This window comes from Ammospiza caudacuta, chromosome Z (genome assembly GCF_027887145.1).
Source record: "Ammospiza caudacuta isolate bAmmCau1 chromosome Z, bAmmCau1.pri, whole genome shotgun sequence".
Taxonomy (NCBI): Eukaryota; Metazoa; Chordata; class Aves; order Passeriformes; family Passerellidae; genus Ammospiza; species Ammospiza caudacuta.
In genome coordinates, this window is record NC_080632.1 from 64,227,568 (window position 1) to 64,243,599 (window position 16,032).

At 39.2% G+C, this 16,032-nt stretch overlaps 1 protein-coding gene across 11 annotated transcripts in view; it reads right to left on the reverse strand.

Moving 5' to 3' along the window:
* LOC131571203 (uncharacterized) overlaps window positions 1-16,032 on the reverse strand; it is a 48,912-nt gene that overhangs the window by 7,802 nt on the left and 25,078 nt on the right. For 8 of the 11 annotated variants that reach the window (XM_058823820.1, XM_058823821.1, XM_058823822.1 and 5 more), the window contains one exon: window positions 5,728-5,809. The exons of 1 other annotated variant lie outside the window; for it this stretch is intronic. The gene's annotated coding sequence lies outside the window, so the exon portion shown is untranslated. Of the gene's footprint in view, window positions 1-2,590; window positions 2,685-5,727; window positions 5,810-16,032 lie in introns of all 11 variants that reach the window. 2 more of the 11 variants (XM_058823831.1, XM_058823830.1) reach the window with 1 other exon arrangement.

The following is a 16,032-nucleotide window of genomic DNA, read 5'->3' on the forward strand; positions in this document are numbered from 1 at the left end:
CACAATCTTTCAGTTTTTGCAGCTGAAGGAAATCAGTGGCTAACTACAAGTTTCTGTAGGCATTTCAAAATTAAAATACCAGGAATGACCAGGAGGAAGGATAGTGAGTCTTTCTTTGTACAGGCCCAGTAAGAGTCCATGGAAGTCACAGGGAATCTGTCCTTCACCCCAGAGCCTTTCTCTTTGCCCAACAATCGCCCTGAGCCACATGATTGAATCACATTACTTGTCTTCCTTTGTTACTGCTAGAGTAGATTGAGATATTCTTTTGCTTTCTTGCATCCAAAAAATAACAAAAATCAAAGAAACAAAACAAAACAAAACAAAACAAAAACAAAACAGTCGCTGCTTTAAGGCTGAGGACCAGATGCTTGAATACTGCCAGCCTTTCTTTGGTGAAAGAGAACTGTTTTGATGAAGTCTAACATTATGATTGTACTCTATTCACAGGATTGTTTAATAGCAGTATAAATCTGCAGCATAGTGTTCAAATATATTTGAAATGTATAGGTCCCTTTCAAAATGAAAACATTACCATTAAAAACAATAAGTAGGTTCATAAGCAACACCTCTAACACTTATTCTATGTACAAAACCAGGACAGCTGCAGGATAAATTCTTCTCTCATTAGTATGCTGGCTGTTTGAATGTAAAATAAGTCAGTCTTTATGCTAAAATTCATTGTTCCACAGTGTTAAAAGACTACAAAGTTGTATTTCTCAGGTATTCAAGAACCTGAAAATAAAAGTCTGAAAATCAAAGTCTGTTTTTTAAATCATGAATCACAAGCATTTGAATTTAAAACATTTTTTATCTGTAATGCAAATAAATCAGATCTAGGAGAAACAATGATCATAACCGAGGGTGAAACAATTTTCTTTCACCTGGAAGTGTACATCTTTTGTTAACAGTAAAGGTATCAGGATGGGAAAATATTTTGTTGAGTTTTTGGGGGAAGTTTGTTTGGGTTTTTTCCTAAAAGGATGAAATATTTTTCCTTTTTTTTTTTCCACTGCATACTAGCACTGAAACAGTATTAATGCACTGAAGACTCCTTTGAAGTGTTCTCCTTTAGGTATCATCAGATGGTACCATCTAATGGTACCAGTCACAGATTCCTTTCACTGAATAAAACAGTGATTTAAAGAGATTCTGTTATTGTAGTAGAATTTTGTTCTGTTGCATTAGTCTGTGATGCTTATATTCTTGTCTGTGTTTTAAAGAGTCAGTGATCCAGGAGGAATATGAAGCTGGATGGAGGTAGTGTATCACTGAGAAAGGGGATCTAAATCTAAGCCTTCATTTTGACTTAAGAGAGCAACATTCACTGGTTAAGGTAAACTTTGGACTCCAAACAGACACCAGTAATAAGGGAGTTGAGAACTCTTTTAGTGGACATCTTCAGAAAATCAAACCAGCTGTAGTGAACCTAAAAAATACCTGCAGGGGAAGCACCTATAATCCAACTGTAACAGTATTTTCATTATAGTAACATATTTTCATTATAGTCATGATGTCAACATGACATGAATAATTTTCTTTCTGCAGAAAGCAAACCCAAAATCTTATACAACTTGAACAAAAAATGAGAAAGTTTTAACCTGTTTAGAAGATCTGTGCTGCAGATTACTGACCTGACACACACAGTGTGTCTATGGTAAAGAAAGAACAGTAAGGATTCCATTTCAAGTCTCCTTGTGCAGAGAAATTGAAAGCTGACTATTTTGAGGCTAATATGCACAGTCAAATTAATGATTTAGTGACAATCCAGAGGTGAGATGTTCTCTGTTTCTGTAGGCAGGGAGAGAAGTGAGCATGGAACATGTGTCAGTAAGTCAGGCTCACTGTCTCATACACCACAAGCCTCCTTGATCATTCAGCTCTTTGTGGTACGGCTGTCCTCCAAGACTGCCGTGTAAGCATCCATCAAACATGGAAAAAAATGCAATTTCTTTAAATACTTCATCACTACTTTACCACATTGTTACCACTTCGTAATACTTCGTTCATTTGTGCTCCAAAGTAAATTGTACTCATCTCTCACAAACATCTTGATGTCATTTTGACTGGAGTTCTGTAATCAAGAAAGGGACTGTCCTTGCTCTGCTGTTCATGCCTTCCAAGTTATAGAAGAAATAGGCTTTGAATTAAGGTCTGCTGATTAAATTTAAAGACTTGTATGCTACTGTAACCAGTATGAATATTTGCTGAATCATAATTAGGTTTCAAAGTTCTGTTTACACTTGGATTTTCCATCAGATTTCTCTCCACTAGCATGGCATCTGCCATTAAATTTGTCCTCCCAACTGTGTGAGAGCACATATGTCAATGCTTGAGGCTTTCCCCTCTACCCAGAATGTTTGCAAGGCAGACACCTGTTGAACTACTGTGGATGTAATTTTTATGTCCAGCTGTAACAGCAGCCATCAATTGACTGTAGATCACAGACTATAAACTCTATTTATTGCTAGAAAAGTTATAAGCCTAAGCATCTTTTATCTAATCTCTCTAAATATTTCAACACAGAAAAAAAATATTAAGCTCCAAAGGAAACCCAGGCCCTGGAAGCACATCAGCTCCCTGACCTTACCAGAGAACTGTGTTAATTGTACCAGCCTTTCCTTTGTACAACACCAACTCTCTGTCTCCTCAAGGCAGGACTGCACTATGCAGCATCTGAGCTCCTGTAAGAAAAAAGAGCTAAAGCCACAAGAGGCAACATAAGACTCCCCTTCTCTGGTTCTTGTTATATTAGATTTTGATGTCACTGTGGAAAAATCTTCACAGAAGCTAGTGCTACCACGTGATTTTCTAAGTACCAACAAACTTTCCTGGCTACCCTCAGTCATTAGAAGAAGTTTACCCTCACAGCATTCAGGCCACTGCTGTAGTTGCTGAATCACTCCTCTTGGGACATATCTTGGTACCCTGGGATGCTCTGTGCAATGTGGAGGGAGGCAGGCAGGGTCCCACCATCCTGGCTGATTAAGTTCACTGTGCTGCTGTGTGAAGAATCTTGTGCTATTCAGTTTACTGTGAAATCATTCTTAGCTCAGGCCACATCACAGTAAAATGCAAGTAAAGTCATTCATTGATTTCCGTATAGAGGCAGCCACAGAGACTTAGATGAAGAATGAACAAAAAAGCACTTTTAAACTACTTATGCCTAAATTCAATCAGAAGTGGTATTGCTCCCCCACTGGCAGACTGACTTATCACTTTTCCTAACACTTTGCTAGAGAATCTCCTCTTACTCATTTTAATGAGTAAAAGTCTGTTTCTTATGGCACATTCTGGTTTGTACAACCTGGCCTTCTGAAGACCTAAGGCTGAAACAGACTGAATCCTTCTTTACCTTGGCCATTCTGTCATGTTCATGAAATTATCTGTCTTTTCCTCTGTGCTGAAATAGTTTCACTTCCTTCAGGGAAATGAGTTTTTTGAACCCAAGTAATCAGTTTCTGTGTTTGGTTAATTAACTCTCACCTAACAAATTAAAATCTCTTCTTTTAATAAGTATCTCCTAGATCTTTACTTAGGAAGTGTCTTTGCTGCTAAACCTCTTATGAATCTTCATAAGAGATTCATAAGTCTGTGAGGACATTCATGGTTGGGGTAATTAATAGACTTCACAGTGCACTGGGTAGCTAGGAGGAAGCAGAGGGTCACTGAAGAGATGATCTGAAATAGTCCCGCATGCCCTTAGGACAAACTCCAGAGATATTAATAGTCCAGAGACTATTAAGCACCAGCACTTTAAGAGGAAGAAAAAGCAACTCACCAAAACAAGAGTTGAGTAAGGAGCACAAAGGCATTAAAAATCAATGTGCTATAACTTCTGCTACCAACCAGCTTGGTCAACTCTGTACCAATGTGCTGGCTGGCTAACTCATAAGAGCTTACAATCACAAAAGGGAAGTTCTGTGCTAAAAGTAAGTTTTAAAAATTGGAATAATACAGAGTTTGTGACCAGGAGGTTAAGAGAAGTGAACAGTGAGCAGATCTACTCACTGCCTGTTCAGCCATTAGGGAAAGTTAATTCTCTTGACAGGACACTTTGCCAGCTCTGACTTACCTGGCCGAGCTATTTTGGAGTAATTAGGAACATTTCCATTTCAGAGTAGTCCTGTCCCTCTCTTGCTGCTGCTCATTGGAACAGGCAGCAGCTGCGAGTCTTGCAGAATGGATAATAAAAGTGCAAGTATGGTGGGTTCTACTGGTGCACATGCATGTTAAAACACAGAGAATTGCTCCGTGGCAAAAATGGCATTTTCAGACAACAAACACGGAGGTAACTACTGTGAGGGGACAGGGTGGCACTGCTTAGAATTGCCTGGTAGGAGAATTTAGGTAGAAATTATTAGATGACAATTATTAAGTTAGGAAAGAATGCTTAATAATTCTAAAGATAAAAAGCATCTAAAGATGCTTAATAATTCTAAATTTCCCAATCAAAGCTGATAGGTATTTTCAAAACATTTTGGGAGGAAAAACATTTGAATGATATTTCATTGAGAACTTGATCTTATTTTCTTTGTTAAAAAAGATCTGCAAGAATTATTTGCTCTAGGTTGTTTTTAGTTTAACATACCTGAGCACCTGTGTCCGCATTGATTGTCCCATTCAGAAGAATAATTGGGGGTGGGGGGGAACCTCAGCAATCAAGTTTTAGCAAATTGCTGTCTTTTTCCTCAGCACTTTCCTCTCCCACTCCCTATGTCCCTGATAAGAGCAAAGATCTTTTTATTCTCACAGCTGCTGCTCAGCACATCTTGACCTACCATGTGCTGCTGCAAGTATTGGTATAGGTCATTAAAAAACTTAAATTAGAGATTTGGATGAAGCACAAAAATTCCCAGCCTGTGAATTCTAGATGAATTTTTGTAGTGTGATTGTTTTTTTCATTATGCCTTTAATCAATCTATTTGTATGCAACTTTACTCAGACATAACAATAGAACTGTGCTTATTATAGATTAACAGGAATTTCATCAAACCTCAACAAAATGTGAAGCAAAAGTGTCATCAGGTACAGCATGACCAGTTTCAACTTCACTTTTAAATTAACTTGTATAACACTGTAACAAAAAGACACATATCTGCATCCAAAAGTGTTTTACAAGCCTAGCAGTGCTTTATCTCACAATTTTTTCATGCTTGTCACAAAAAACACTGTCTGGAAAAGGAAATGTTCTAGGGCATATAATCCATCATTAATTTTGAAAGCTTCCAAAATTCCGCAGTTCCTCCTCTTCTAGAACCAGCTTTTTACTTCAGTTATTCAGAGCTTTCCTTCGAGGGGAAAAAAAAAAAAAAAAAGGAGAAAAAAAAAAAAGAACAGAACAAGAACAAAACCAAAAACTTTTAATTCAGAATTACTAGATTTCACATATTTCATATCCATTTTACCAAAACATCCTAAAGAAATAATAGAATAGCAGAATTAGACAGAAGGATGCACAGAACATGCAAAGATAACAAAAGGGGATTTTCACCTTTGAAAACATGACCAAAAAGAGCAAAAATTCATAGGAGTTCTAGATGGTTCCTATGGAGGGCCCAGAACTACAGCAAAATGGTGTTGCACAAAGGAGGGCAACGCAGCAGAAGTCACACTGATGGAGGGATGGAAAGATAAAGGATGAAGGTTTTTACAGAGCACATTTGAATCAAGCACCTGAAGAGTCTTTATGCAGAAGCTGGGGCTGGGGGGAATTTGGCTAAGTACCTGTTTTCCAACGTGATGGACTCCAACACTGCAGCTGTTTGGGTCCCAAGATTTTCATGCGCAGATGATCTTATCTTGGTGCCTAAAATCAGGGAATAGAGGGATGGCTTAAACACTGTGCAACTGGTTTGCAAAGGAAGGAGCAAACTGCAAAGCTGATGTTAAAATGGTTTTCATGCCCTTACAACCCACGTAAGTTACAGTCCCCAGGCTGTGCTTTGCTTACTCAACATACAGAAAAAGGAATAAGTGCTGTGTTCGGCATGACTGTACATACTTCTGATGACATTCTTCTGAAGACAACCTGGTACACTGAGTTCCAGTGAGGGCATGGACACATAATACAAAGAGATCCCAGTGGTTTCTAAAGGCAACAGGCAAGTGAATCTTATGAGCTCAGAAATGAACAGGGGAAAGCTTGAAAAACAATTCTTCAGCAAGTAAGGCAGGGGTTTTGTGCCAAATCTAAGGACTCTGGTCCTTTTTGCTGAAATTCACAGCAGGAATGTTGTTGAGAGCATACTGAAGGAAATACTGAAACACAAAGTGCTGCAAGGAGAAGTGTCTGTGGGGGCAATAATTCACCAGAAACTAAAAGTCTGCAGCCCCAGGAGCAGGGACACTGAGGGAGCCTGGTGTGCTGCCCTGAGAGAGGCAGGAAACAAAGGATGGAGTGGCATGGAGGTGTGGCCATGCTCTGTTTAAAGCAATGCAGCCAAAGGGAGCTAAGACAAGGAAGGGTCCAAACAGTGACCAAAAGTTGAACTTCGCTTCATTAACTCAAAAATACATATTGCTTTTAACACTCCCTTATATGCCAACAAAATAAAAGCTGCATATGCATGGCAAGTATGAATATAGTCCCTCAGATTTCACCTGGTCATAAAATTACATCAGTTAGAACTTTACCTCTTTCCCACTCTCAAAGTAAACAGTAGACATGTGATTTAAGAGGGACAGGAGGTCAGAGGAGACTCCACCTTTCTGTTCTCGGGCTGTTGAAGGGCTGTGCCTATCTCTGCCCATCTCCTCCCCCATAAGGAGGCCTATGGAATAAGCTCCATTCTCTGGTGATATCACTGACTTACCTTTCTGATACCATGGCAATTTCTGACCCATATTCTGCCACAGCAATCAATAAATCACATTGTTCATGAAGCACCATATTTACCATGACCAGACTTACAGCACTGATTTGGTTCTAATCAGAAATGGAATCCAGCCACAACTAGCCCCTCTGATCTCTGAGGCCCAGCTGGAGCACAGGGTAGATGGGGTATGTTCTGCCAAATTTCATACTTTAAAAATATTTTCTCTGGAAGTGTATGATTAAGTTCTTTCAGGTGTTTGGACAGACAGATTATATACAGCTAAGAAGGGGAAGATCTTGCTGCCTCTGGGCCCACTGTGTCTGCTTCAACTCTGCTCTGTAGTTTCCCTAGGCAGTGGCTTTTTGGCTTCCCAAATGCTTCAGCTTTCCTTTCCACGTGAGACAGAAGGTGTATGTACAATCTGCATGTTTTCAGTGTGGGCTCTGCCTCTTTCTGGAGGCAGGGCAAAGCAGAACCCTTTACAAAGGGAATATGTTTTTTCCTTCTCTCAGGTAACAGCACAGCCCAACCAGGACAAAAGCACCACACTGCAAAACATGGCAGTGACATAATAGAAAAAGGGAGTCACCACTCTGGGAATCTGCTGGTCAGATAAATAAAGCAGAACACTGTGTCAGGAAACCACAAACATACAGTCAGGCTTCATTAAAGAAGAGAAATCCATCTCCCTTGAACTACTGTGAGCTGCTAAAGGTTTACTGCAGCTCCCTCTCCTGAATTTGAGACTCTTCCAAAGACAGAGTGGGAAACTGAGATAGAAATTGCTCTCAGTTTTATGCTGATTTCATGACTAAAGACTCTTCCTTTTTTTCACTAAGCAAATTGGAAGTCACACCTCATCCAGGACTTTTGGGTCAGTTCTAGAAAGATCTGGCTCACAATTGTCTCTAATCTGAAGTCCTATCGCTGCTGACTTTTGACTTCTGAATCTAATTCCTCCAGGTACCCAGACCTGAGAAGATCCTGGTATCTACTGGTTTTATTAGGACAGTGATGAGGCATATATTGTTATACTTCTTTCAGACTTCATTTTCCAAAGGTCAGTTTCCTCATTCAAATGAAGACAATGACATTCACTGACAACACAGAACTCAAAGGAGCTAGAATGGAGGAAAAATGTGATTTTATGCTTTCTCTTTAAAAACTACCCCATCTGTATTAGCTCAGTAGATTGTAAAATACTCATTTTCAAATGCAAACTTTGGTTATATACCCTGCTGTCTGAATTCGTGCCCCCAGGTATTCAAGTGTTTTTTTGCCCAGATCTTAAACCTCACAGCCACAACTTAGAACTGCAGTGAATTTAACAATCCAAAACAATGATTGCACAGAATCAACTGACAATGGGTAATTGCATTAGGAAAAGGAAGTATGATACCAAAAGGTTTTGTTGCACCCACAAATGAGCTACCTTTATAAGAATTCCTTAATCTACTAAGCATTTCTAAATGGGTTTACTCTAATTCTCCTTCAAATCTTGAATTTATGACTTTAGTTTTAATGGACTTATTCACTGAATTCTGAGTGTTCTGAACAGGTTCAACTGAAACATTTATTTTAAATAAGTGTAAATTATACACTGCAAGCATGCACTTTGTTTTTTTTATATTATACTGTTTCAGTTTATTACAAAATAGACTTTCCCCCCTTGCTCTGCTATTTCAGTTTGTCTTTTATGGATATAGCTGATTAAACTTCAATAACTTAAGGATGGGGTTTACATTCTCCCTGTTGAGCCTTTATGTGTGATACATTTCACATTTGGATTTACTTCCACTCTGCAGACAAATGCAATGTGTACTTCAGAATTGTCTTTAGTGTTTTCTGTGCTCTTTACTTTCACACTACCACTACTAGTTATTAACAGCTTTTAAAAAGAGGAATTAAATGTTCTCCATTTTTTTATTTTCTTGATTGTAGGACTCATAAAAATCTGGTTTATTGCTCTTTGAAAGAGCATCTTTTCTCTATGGCTGTATGAGCTCTGAGCTAACCCATTCCTTTGGTCAAGAAGAAAAAGATAATTATATTTTTGCATTAGCATATTATACATTATTAATGCTAAGTTGACAACCTGCAGGTCTTCTCAGTTTTTTTCCAAACAATTCAGCAAACAATCAGTGTCTGAGGGTCAGTGACAACCTGTCAAGTCAGCACTTTTTAAAGATCAAAATTTTCCATGTAGCCCAGATCAAAGCTGGGACTTTCAGCACTGCACTACAGGGGTTTTGTTTTCAAACAGAGGCATCAATGTCCTAAGTATCTGTGGATAAACTAGTAAGGACTGACTCCTGACAAAGTGACCTGCCTCTCCATCCCTCCTGCTGCCTGGACGGTCCAAGAAGCTGTGGAGCTCCTTGGGGAAGAGACTTTTTGGCTTGTGAATCAAAGAGGTGTTCAGACACCACGGCTGCATTCTCAATTGCTCTGTGCTCAGCGGCTTCTAGCCCAGTCTGGCAAGATCCCAGATGTAGCTTATGATTGATGAAGCCCAAATTTCAGGAAAGCATCCAGGATTTTTCACCTATACTAACATTTTGGAAACAGAGACATATTAGCAGAGCACAGCTACCTGAAACTTTGGCTGTTTCTTTGACATTTTATGTCCTGGTAGCCAGAGAACACTAGACAGAGCAAAACAGAAATTATCTTGTTTCTGTATGAAAGCTGAAAGTAGAATATATCACTGCAGGGGAGTCAGTTATGGTATCTACATATTCCATTCATGAAGTCAGAATAACCTGGAGAAAGAAGGAGGAAAACTGGGGAATTACCACAGGAGGATGAAGAAACTCCTTTCTCCTATGTTCCTAATTAACCCAACACGGATCACTAGCTGCAGGCTGTGTTTGTCACCTTTGAATTATTTATCATTCGTTAAAAAAAAATATGGTTACTATTTGACAAATGGCTTCTGGACAGGGACTGCTTAATCTCTGCATGCTCAGAAGTTTCCATGGCAACAGGCAAATCCTTGGCAAAACTCCAAAGAACAATTAAAAGTAAAGAGTTTTTTATATGTATGGGATGCTTCCATTGACTGAGAGCTTCAAAAGAAAAGGTGGATCCCTCTCAATTACCCATCCTTCATAAAAGTCTCATAAGAAACAATAAAAATACAGAAAAGAAGAGCTTTATGTTCAGAATTTCCAGCCAGTTTTACATCTTAGGTTTAAGCCCAGAGAAAAACAAGTGTTCACACAAGCCAGAACCCCACGATCTTAAGAACTGTTTCTAAAACAGGCCCAGAAGAGGACGAATATCTTGCAAAATGGAGGAGTTAAATGCCTTTCACTTAATTCTGAAAGCAGTATACATGCTCTTAGTAAGCTGTGACAATGGCAAGGTTCTAAATGTCCCACTGAAGAACTGGAAAAGAGACTATTTTTTTTCCTCCTTGTAGTCCTAACAAGTGCAGAAATTAAATTCTGAAAAGGGGAAAGAGATGAAATCTTGGTCTTGCAGCAACTAATTCCTGATGTAAATGGAACTGGTTGAATTCTCTGTCTCTGCTCCCCACCCAACCCATTATCTGTGTTCAGCGTGTCCAAGCTGTCAGACCTCCTCTCCAGGCAGCATTCCTGCAATGTGTGTATGCAGTACCTCATCACCAGACTCAGGGCTGCCTGGAGACTGAGACAGCACAAGGATATTGTTAATAATGTGCAGAAAAGCTCTTCAGATGCATTGTTCAAAGCCTTTTTTAAAATGACCTGGAGTTGCATGCTCTGAGTCACATCTGACAAAGACTTCTTCCTGATGCACACAAAACCTGATCAGTCAATGCAAAGAGAGAGGAGCACTTTTGCAAAACAAATCATAAAACCAGGTATCCTAGAGCAGGAATGCCCTGGCTGAGGGCTGAGGGAAAAGATCCTGATCAGGACTGTGAGAAATGGAAAATAATTCTTCTTCACGTGAATCTTACTACAGCCAGTGGATGGCACAGGCACCAGAAGCATGCCATCATGGAGTTGTGTGTTTCTGCAAAACAGTACAGAGCAGTTTATGAATGTTTCTCACAGCTCATTAATGAAATGCTGGCAATCACATTGATGTCTCTCTCCCTTTTTACCCAGTCAAGGCTGAAACTTCACCTGTACAAATCACAAGAGCAGGCTCAGTCCACATGCAGCCAAGGGAGGTGTGTGTTCTCAAAGACAACCTGACTTTGCCTCATCTTCTCCTCCTATTTTTTGATTTATATCACATCATCCTTGTAGGGAACTACTCGTGATTTTTCTCTGGCTGGACTTTCAGGGGCTGCCGAGCAGTGTCCTGTCAGGTATGCTGGTGGTGACAGGGAGCATGTGTCAGAGAAATTATGAGAAACATTAATCAAAAAGTCAGGCAATGACAGACCTACCACAGAAAATGTTATCCCAGTTATTGCTGGGACTTAAAATCAGGTTTTTCCAGACTGGCCATGTCCTCTCTGACACACAGACTCCCAAATGGCCATTTTTCATTGGATTTGCCAAATCCAGTGCAGGAAAGGCTTCTCAACAATGCCCAGTCTCTTGATTACTATTAAGTCATAACAGACAAAGAGCCAATTCAAAATGACAGTCTGGCATCCTTTTATTGCACCATGGAGATCATTTGGAGGGGGGAGAGGACACTGCAGAACCTTCTATGTCTTATGGCAGTTTCAGCTTTGTTGTCTTACGTATTACAACAGTTCTACAATCATTACGGTGCAAGGATTCCATATCCTCAGAGTTTCATGCCTCCTCAATATTTCTCGCAGACAGCTCATCTAAGCCCTGACTCTTCTTGGTCCTTGCAGTAGCTATCATCTGACTCCTCTTGTTCTTATCGGTTACAGGTGTTGCCTGTTATCATCCAGCCTGCTCCTAATCTTTAGTAATAGGTCCAGCTGCAACTCGTTGGGGGATAAGATTACATTCTACATTACCCATACTGTGTCCTCCTACACAACTTCAAGTAAACATGATCCTAAAATACCAGAGTGACAAAAAATACTGCTGAAGGAAAGACAAATAAGTCACCATGTCATAGTATGTAGTCATCACTTTGTGCAATGTTCATTTGCTTGAACAAAATGATGAAACTTTATTCCCTGGTGAGAAGTTGAAGTAGTACAAGCATATTTATAGCCCACAAACACACAAAGAAAACCTGTCAATCTCTACAGTGCAACTCCCATCTCGCCTTTCAGTCGTCATGAATATTTTTGGTTGCAGAAGGCAGAAATAGATGGCAAACTAATTAACTCATTGACTTGATTCTCCCATTCAAAATGCTGCCATCTTTAGGAAATAGCAGAGGACGCAAAGGGTCATCCCTTATTGCAGAGCTCAGTGTAGTGCACATATTTTGGGTTACACTTTGGTTGCACAGGCTGGCTTTTCCTTTTACAAAAATATCCCTATAAATGCAATAAAAAAATTAATCTTTGACTCCAGAAAGTTTATGCTCAACTCATGCAAATATTTAATCCTCTATTACATAAAACATGAGCTGACACTGCACTTATTGTCATAAGCACTTCATTAAACACACTGTTGGTCATGTATAATGTAGTAGAAATTGTTTGCTAAAGGAGCAGATCACTTGGCATGTATTGGCTTACACTTTGCCAGTCCATGAAAATAATTTTCAGTCTGATGGTCAGACATAAAAATGGGAGAAAAAATTTGGAGATATAGCAGAGTTACTCTTGAACAAATTCTTGAGCAAATTTTAACAAGCTATGATGAAATATCAATTTTAAGATGTACTTGTAGATAATTAATTCATCCAATTTGATTAATTGTATGCATAAAAATGGCAATAGCAATTTAATACAGCTTAATAAACTAATATTTTCCACTTTGCCTCAAGACAGCTAAACAGTTACAGAACTCTCCTAAGGGTTTCACTAGAGTAATTATTTTTCCTTCAGACTGCAAAAACATAATTTCCCAACTGCTCCCTCTCCTTAAATTACTCAGGAATGAACCTCTGGATTCTGAAGAAAATCTGCTGCCCTCTCTGCACTCCTCCAGCTCTGTGAGGAAAGGGTGGATATTCACAGGTGTGTCAGCACTCCAGCCAGAGCAGAGGCTCACCTACAAATCACAGAAGTACCAATCTGCATAAAATTAATGTCATTTTGGCTTGGACTTGGATATAGGTGTACCAAAGTGGAATAACAACAGGATGCAAGGTTTCTGTAATCCTGGAAGCCAGGCACAGTTTTGGATAAGGATGTGACTGGTGTGATCATGCCAAAAGGCAATAAAAGTGGGGAAATTTACACAAGAAGGATGAGTGTGAAGAAAAAATCCAAATAAATGGAACAGTGAGCAGAAGAGAAACCCTCCACCTGTGGACAGGATAAATACAGTCATGAGGAGGGAGGACCTGAGAAGGAGGAAATCAAATTGAGCTTAGCTCTGACTTTTCTCCCTGAGGCTCTCTCACCCGCACTCACCTTCATTTCAGGGCAAGCACCAATTTGGGACTACAGCCCTCTGGACTACCTGTTTGGCATCAGCTGTAAAAGCCACAGCTAATTTAGAATGCAATTGTTTAATTAATGGTTGAGCGTTTAACAAGTGCTGATTAACGTGGTGTGAGAACTGGCCACCAGCAACAAGGGCATTGTTAACAAATTAATTGAATAAAGCTTAAAAGTGGCCTGATTTTCAGTCTTCTAAACACTCCCATCATAGCAATCCCAAATTCCCTGCGATAGATATGTTGATAGGTAGGTAGGTAGGTAGGTAGGTAGGTAGGTAGGTAGGTAGATAGATAGATAGATAGATAGATAGATAGATAGATAGATAGATAGATAGATAGATAGATAGATAGATAGATAGATAGATAATGTACACATATATTTTGTTGCAACACTGTACATAGATATAGGTGTTTTAGAGTGCACACAGGATCTCCCAAAGAAAAAAAGGAACCAGTATGAAAAGTCTTGCATTCCATCTGCCTAATGTAAAGCTGTTTTTCTGATAAATCTCTTATGAGAGAAGACCCAGTGATATTCTTCTACCAATAGATCTTGATCTGGAATAAGGGTTGGATTTCTCTCTTGTCTAAATGCGTGGAAAGTGATCCTTCTAATTGTTACACACTATTATACCATACTGTTGATTTAAAATTGTCTGTGAAAACAAAGAAAACAGACAGAGATCTCTCAAGAACACTTGAGCTAGTTAAAACTGGGCAAAAGGTTGCAGCTTCCAGATACATTCCTCATCTAATAATTTGGCATCCTAGAGAGAGTTAAGACTGCAAGTGATTGTGTAAAGACAGATCATGTCAAACTTTCTACAGTAACCTCACTTGCATATTTCCTTTCATTTGTTCAGGTTTCTAGACACAAGGAGAAAAAGAAATCTAATCCTCAAATAACTTCTAGCAACAGGGCTTGAAAAGAAAAGAAATAATGTTCAGGAACAGACATTTCAAGAGGTAGACCTCAACACTTCTACTCACAATAAACAGATCCTAATGAAGCTTGAACAATATTTTAAACAAAGATGTAAAATAAAATCTGCTCTGAATTGGGTTTGGTCATTTTTCAAATATAATTAGAGCAAATGTTTTGCTGTATGTGGATTTATTGCCATGGGTTTTTTTCAGGACATGTAATTCACTCATGGATCTTCTGAAGTCTTTTCTATTCCAGTCTGTAAATAGATGTACAGGCTACCATCCAAGCATGACCATCTCTCAGAAAAAAATGGTGACAACAGTTTTCCCTCAGGACTTCTCACTTATGTGAAATAACAAGGTCCAGAGACTCTGAGGTTGGCAGGCTGGTTTACTGAACTTTAGGATTTGGTCCTGTTGGCCATGACAAGGTGCAGTTAGTGAAGCTGTTAGATAACAATTTCAGTATGTCCCATTTCAGAAATCAAGGAGTAACCCTGCATTTTCTCACCTAATATGCCATTAGAAAGAACCATTTTTTCCAGAAGTCTCTGACTGTACAGGAAGCTAACCCACCTGGATCTCCCCATGATTTCACAGGAAAACCTCTGGGGCCTTGGGTTGTTTTTCCTCTTTCCCAGCAGCTGAGCCTGCAGCCACTTCTGACCTGGGGGCCGACCCCTGGCTGTTCCTCACCAGCAGAATGGTGAGAAAATGGCACAGCTTCACCTTGATCACAAGGTCAAGCTATCAACTACAGAAAGTTCCTATTCCACTCACTTCCAACCAAGAAATTCTATTGAATTTCACTCAGCGTTCAGCCTTTGTTTTTTGGCAAGCAATGCCCATTCTGACACAGCCTTGCTGTGTGAGTATACAAGTGAATATATATTTGCTTTAAAGCAAAGCCTTGGCTTAGAACAATATATAGTGTACTGGGCATGTAACCTGTGCGAATAAGATTCAATGTCTTTTTAATAAAATCTGTATGTTCAGGGAGTATGTTTTTCTTACAAAACCTGTTGTGAGAGGAGGAAGTCTCCAGAAAAACTATGTACTTCAGTAAGAGGCAACAATTCTTGCTTACCTTGTTCCATCCTTCCATCTCCTCCTTGATAAATGAATCTAATTTACTTTCACTAACTGAAAAGAAGGAAGTAATTTAATTTACTATCAATAGAAAATGTTGTATTTCTTAATGCTACATAAGTTCCTCTTAACATTGACAAACCTCTTGCCTATGAAATACAGTTACCAAATACCCACTACCTACTTTGATGTGCCCCTCTCAATTTCATAACTGGGAGCTCTAAACTTAACTATTGCTGGAAGAATAAGCAGGAAGTAATACACATCAGTAAATGTCTGTACACACCCCCAGAAAAGTTGGTTTTGCTTGTGAAACCCTAGACACAAAACTCTGATATTCAGATTTAACAGCAACAATAACTGAGCAGCTGAGACTCAAGTATGACTATTGCTACGTGGTACCCCCACATGCCATTAATATGTGCCAGTCCTGTGAAGCCTCTATTAAGTTTCAAGTTAATTTAAAAATTAACATTACAGTATACTAGGAATACACATCAGAAAAATATCCTGAACCCACTGCTGTGTTGGACTTGAACAAGATGACTTAACAGTTACCTAATGGAAGCCAAACAGGTCCTGAGCAATGCAGTTTTCCACTCCTTTACCAACTCAGAGTCATTGAGAACCCCTAAACTGGTTATTCATCTAAGTGGTTTTTTATTGGCAATAAAACTTTCAAGCTATGACTTATGTATTAGTGCATATT